Consider the following 6,495-nt stretch of genomic DNA (forward strand, 5'->3'; position numbering starts at 1 on the left):
CTATAAATTCCTCTCTAAGAACTGCTTTCATTGCATCCCATAAATTCTGGTAAGTTGTGCTTGAATTTTCATTGGATTGTAGATATTGTTTAATTTCTTGTTCAATTTCATCTGTAACCTATTGGTTACTGAGGAGAGTGTTATTTAATTTCCATATGTTTATGGGGTTTTTATGGTTTCTTTCGTCATTAATTTCCAGTTTCTTTACATTGTGGTCAGATAATATGCATGGGATAATTTCTGTTTTCTTGCATATACTTAAGCATGACCTATGGACTATTATGTGGTCTATCTTAAAAGATACCCCATGTGAAGCTGAAAAGAATGTGTATTCAGATGTTGTTGGAGAAACACTCTGCATATGTCCACTAAATCCATTTATTCAAAGGTTTGGCTCAGTTCTGCTACCTCTTTGCTTATTTTTTGCCTGCTGAGCTATCTTTTTGAGATAAGGTGGTGTTAAGGTCTCTTGTTAAGATTGTGATATTGGATATTAGATTTTTCATGTCCTTTAAGATTTGTCTTATGTGCTCCCATATTTGGTGCATACATATTTATGACTATTATTTCCTCCTTTTGAATTTTTCCCCTTACCATTATATAGTGACCTTATTTATCTTGCTCGATCATTCTTGATTTGAAGTTTAGATTGTCTGTAAATGGAATAGCTACCCCTGCTTTTTTGTGAGGTCCCAGAGCATGTAGTGTTACTTTTCATCCTTTGACTTTCAGTCTATGAATTTCTTTATGGATTAAGTGTGTTTCTTGTATACAGCATATTGTTGGATTTTGTCTCCTAATCCACTCTTCCAGTTTATTTCTTTTAATTGGTGAATTGAGTCTATTTACATTGATGGTTATAATTGATATGTAATGACTTAAGTTTGCCGTGTTATTTTCCTATTGTTGGTTTCCAACATTTATTCTGTGCTTGATAGTTTTCCATGTTTGGTGGATTCTTTCTGTTGTTGTTCTTAGAACTGTGCGTATTTTGATCCCTTTCTAGTATTTTTAGTATTGTGTGTAGGGTTGGTTGGTTTTGTCATCATGAATTTCTCAATTTGTTCTTTGTCATGGAGGTGCTTCACTTCTCCATTAAACTTGAAAGAGAGTTTTGCAGGGTAGATCAATCTAGAGTTTGTATTCTTGGAGGACTTGAAGTACTTCACTCCATGCTCTTCTTTACTTAATGGTCTGCAAGTAGAAATATGTTGTTATTCTGATGGGTTTTCCTTAAATGTGATCTGTTTCTTTTCTCTAGCGGCTTTTAGTATGCTGTTCTTGTGCTGGATTTCTGGGATCTTGACTATTATATGTCTGGGTGTAGTTTTAATTGGGTTGATATTATTTGGAGTTCTCCATGCTTCAGTTTGTTTCCCCATATTTGGGAAGTTTTCTGCTATTACCTCTGCCCATATTCTTTTTATGTCATTTGCGTTGCCTTCCTCTTTCTCACTGATACTTATTTGTCTTATGTTGTTCATCTTTGCTTCGTCATGCAGATGTTGAATTATTTCCTGCATGCCAGTTATTTTTAAGTGTCTTTCCTTACCTTTTCACTAGATGCAACATTGTCTTCAAGGTCTGAAAATCTACCTTCCCTTTCTTTCAAATGGTTTTGCCAACTTGTGATTGAGTTTTTAATTTCCTGTGTATCTGCTTGAATCTGTTTCATGAATCCTATTTCTTTCCTAATTTGCTTATTCAAAATTTCCATCATTTTTCTCTCTCTATTTTTTTTACCAGTGTCTTCTTTAGAGATGCTTAGTAGTTCTTTCATTGTAGTTATCTTTTTTTTTTTTTACCTGTGAGATGCTCTTTGATCTGATTTCCTCTATAGTCTTCTGCAGTTGTTTCTTTCCTTCAGTTGCTATTATTTCAGAGATTTCAGGTGTGTGGCTTCCACTTTCTTCTATGTTGATGTCTCCTGGGTTTGTTCTGGGTAGACTTGGGGCCTGAGAATTCATTTTTCTCCATTTTGTCATTTTGTATTTCAGAAAGAATTCTTTGTTTTTATCTCTATGATACCATTTTGTGAAAGTTTGATAGTAGATAGCTGTATCAGTGGAGTCAGACCCTCTCTGAAAAAGAGTCTGTATTTTTGGTATCTCTCCTGTCTCAGAGAATCTCGTTTTGTGTGTGTCCCAAGATTTTGCCTTCTCTATTGACTGAGAGTGAGATATTGATTTCTGCTTGGCACTGTCCTCTGACCTTCAGTGTAAGGTTTTTGTGAAGTTATTACTTAAGTACCTCCCAATGTTAATACCCAAGGGAAAACGTGTGGTTAAGACAGATATGGTTTCTTATTTACAGTAGAACAATTACCAATACTAATAACAGCTAGAGAAATTTAGAAATTGACAAACTTTTGTAATTAATGGGTTTGAACTTTAGTCCACAGAAGCGAACATTACAGCTATATAACCAAGCAAGTCTTAAACTGGGACTTTGTATTTAAATTAGTTCCCCCCGAGTTCTGTCTGGGCACTTCCCCTTTACACACCTAGAGTCTTCCAGGCAGGCTAGCTCACCCCAGTTACCTGCCTCTGTGTCCAGAGAATGCTTCTGTAGTTCTGTGCCTCGGGCTGGGCTCGGCTGGGCCCAGCATTACAGAATGGGTGGCTGTTCCTGGTGACTTCCGGTCCCATGGCTCCTGCCTAGGTGGACCGGGCCGGCTGCTCCCGGTGGCTTCTAGTCAAATGGCTCCTTCCCATTAGGTCCGTCGAGGTGAGATGTACGATTATTTTTTAATAGTTATTTTTCAAATTTTTCTGCAATTCAATGAAGTTTGATGTTTTGGTTTGTTTTTTATGGTCTTTTTTTGAGACAGGACTCACCACGCAGTTCAAGCTGGCCTTGAGCTCACTTTGTAACCCAGGCTGGTCTTGAACTTGCAACAATAGTCCTGCCTTAGCCTTCTGAGTACGGGTATTACCAGCACACGCCACCACTACCAGCTAAATGTATACTAATTTTAAGGTCAAATAGATAAAAATATAATTTTTAGAACTAAAAAATGTATGTGAGCAAAGCTATGTGCATAAGAGCTTGGAGTTTCTTGCGAACTGAAAAGTTTCGTTTTGATAGCTAGTGTCATTCATAGCCCCTTTTGAACTGTGAACTGGCTGGGGAACGCTCCCAAACCGGGCAGGTGAAATGCCAGTCTGCGGATGCCAAAGCACTGGGGAGCGCAAGGGAGAAGGGCCAGCTTCAAGAAACGGGGACTCTGCAGTCTTGGGAGTGGTTTACAGCCCCAGAGCTCCCTATGGGTGCAGCCTCCTTTCTGTTCCCAGGTAACTTAAGGCCGCAAAAGGAGGGTTACCATGTGCAGAGGGCCCTAGAGGTCGTGCCGTTGCAGGCCTTGCATGTTCGATTGGAAATCACAGCCCAGGGAGACTAAGTTTCCCGGCCGAGGCCAGTAGCTGGTCAGCAGTAGAGCCACATGGTTCACGCAGGCAGGTGAGACTGGTTAATGCGCGCCTCACACAAGCCCTGCTACCCGAGTAGGAGCTGCAGGCCCCTCTTAGATGGTGCCTCTCCTGCCTCTGCCTGGGCACTGCACTGGAACTGCGAGCTCTGGGGGTGCGCTGAGGAGGTGAGCTCCAAGACAGGCCCTGGTGGCCTCCTCTGTCCCCATTCACAATTTGCAGTTTCAACCCTAAGAGAATTCCCATTCCGAAAGCCTCCGTTCTATTCGTCCCAGGCGATGCTGTGCCAGGTGCCGGGGGAAACCCGTGCACAAGGCACACAGAGACAGAGGCCACAGCCCACAGCTCTGCCTGTGCCTGCTGGAGCCCCGGGCTGCCTGTCGGGTGCCGCAATCCCATCGCAGCCCGGCCACTTCCGGCCACGTGGCCTTAAATTCTGCTCCCTCACGCTCGGCTTCTTCAGCCACTTCTTCCTAAAAACCAGTAGGACTGTGGGAAGGATTAGACTCTTGGATGTCATACCCTTTTGGGACCTGTGACTTTTGTGGCTCGTACCTATTATCCATAAGCCCCCACCTACCCCCGTGGAGGGTTCTGCTGAGGATTGGCCTCTGCCTGAGAGCTGATATATGACCCCTGGTTTTCAAGCACAAGTAGAAACCGGAAAATTAAAGGAATGACGTGCAGTGGAAATTTACACACCCAAGAAGGTCTGCAAAGGAGAGATTTGGGGGCTAAAGAACCTCAAATCGTACGCCATCAGCCAGCGGCCAGTTTGGTTGGGCAGGAGACTTAAAACCCAGAAATGGCTCCATTTGCTTCTTCTTTCCCGCAGCTAGAAAAAAAAAAAAAAAAAAAAAAAAAAAAAGGTTCCTGCGCCCTTCACCGCTTACCCTGCTCTGCCACCTTGTGGCCATGCGCTAGACTGCAATAGCAAAATCCAGACGTCAAAGCTAAGGACCCCTTAATCAGACACACACTTTTCCACGCCACACTGAACAAACCTGTGCAGACGTTCAGGGCTTTCCAGACTGAGAAAATCCATAGCCTTAAGGAGATGGAGTGCAGAAGGGTAAATGGAGAAAGGGACACATAAGAACTTGGGGTCTTTATGCCTCCTGCCTTCGCCTGTGACCGAGGGGTGGGATGCAGCAAGTAATAGTGGCTACAGCTGAGAACGTCAGTCACTATCAAAGAAATGATAGGCATGAGGCCCTGAGTCAGAGCGCGGTGGGAAAAGACTCACCTCCGCCAGGACCTGCAGCGCTGGCCTGCGCACCACGTGATGGGCTGACTTCGGTGGTGGTGGCAGCGTGCTTGGACTCCTAGCCTCCTCGTGATCCATTCTGGTTCTGGGACGCCTGCTGTGATACACCAGCGCGGGCCCAAACAGCGAGGTCAGCTGATCAGGACTGAAACTTCCAAACTTCGTTCAAAATAACTTTCTTTCCCCCAAGTAGATTATCTAGGGTGTTTTTGTAGTATCCAAGAGCTCACCGGCCCAGAGATCACCCGTAGCACCGGGCATCTTTAGGCGTCTGCGTGGAGATCCTCTACCCTGCCTGGTCCACTGTGCCTTCTGTCCTTCTGCCCATGTGTCTGAGGTTTTCCCCTTCAGGCCCTCACTGGGGAGGGATCCCACGCGTGGAAATCTGGGAAGAAGGCCCTCCTTTAGGGGATGCTCAAGGCTGTGGAGACAGGAAGTCATGGCGGTGGGCGGTGGGGATTTTAATAGAAATCACGTTGGCCCCAGAGCTGTCTCAGTCCTTAGAGATTGTCTTTGTGTAGTGTCACAGGACTTCCTGTTCTGAAGAAAAGAAGGAGTTGTGTTACACGAGAGATTCTCACCCGTGGCTATGCCTTCAAAACTCCCTGGGAAGCATCAGTAATACCTGTGGCCTCCTTTAGCCATGGAGACAAATTGAATGAGATCCTGAAAAATGTGAATTGTGCATCATATTGCTAAATGCAATGAACAAAACTGTGCCTAGCTGGTCTGTAAGTTCTTGGTGGCTCCTACGGCCTGGAGACCTACCTGGATCTCACTCTTCTCTTTCAGTTGTTTGTCTAAAGTGTGATTGCCCGCTTAGCACAATTATTGTGTCATCTAATGTTATGTTGGGGTAAGATGAGTGAATAACACGAAAAGAAAACAAAACTTGCCGGGGGAAGATGAAAAACTGCAGCTCCCAGCCTCAGCTAAGTGCCCCAACTTTTTTTTTTTTTTTTTTGTTCTCCTTGCTGGTAAAGGGTGAAGTCAGGCAGCCTTGGAGAGCTACTGTGCAGGGCCTGGTGGGAGCAGCACTCCAAGGCCTGCCTCCATAGCCGCCAGACACACCAGAGAACACAGCAAAGGGCAGCTATGGTGTGCCATTCCAGAGAGCATTTCATGAGCACTCCCCCTAGACAGCCCTGTGTGTGAGTTGGTCCTGTCTTCCTACCTTCTCTTCCAGGAGATTTAGTGTGTCTGCTTTAATGTTTAGCTATTTAATCCATTTTGACTTTAGCTTAGTGCATGGTGATAGACCTAGGTCAAGTTCTTGTTTTTCAGTATGTAGAGAACCAGTTTCCCCAGCATCATTTGTTAAAGAGGGTATCTTTCTTCCAGTAAGTGTATTTGGCCCTTTTTTCAAAGATAAGGTGACTGAGTGCGTTTATGAAGGCTTCTGCACCTTCTAATCTATTCCACTGATCCTCAGGTCTATTTTGTTGCCAATACCATGCTGATTTTATCACAGTAGCTTTGTAGTATAATTTCAAGTCAGGAATTGTAGTGCCTCCTGCCTTGTCTTTGTTGCCCAGGACTGCCTTTGCTATTCTAGGTGGGTTCTGTCTTCTTACAAGTGTATATGTCGAAGTCTTAATCCCTGGTACTCAAGATGCAATGTTATTTGGAAGTAGGGTTGTCCACAGATAATGAGGGTGGTCCTTCACCCAATATGATGGGTATGGGGGCCTGCCCCTTAGCTCAGTTGTTTAAGTGGCTGCTTCAACAAAGCAGTCAGGCTCAGATTGCTGTGGTTCGATCCCAACTCAAGCCAGCCAAACCTGCCCTGAAGGCGTTCGC

Source organism: Octodon degus, unplaced genomic scaffold, assembly GCF_000260255.1.
Source record: "Octodon degus isolate 3935 unplaced genomic scaffold, OctDeg1.0 scaffold00128, whole genome shotgun sequence".
Classification (NCBI taxonomy): Eukaryota; Metazoa; Chordata; class Mammalia; order Rodentia; family Octodontidae; genus Octodon; species Octodon degus.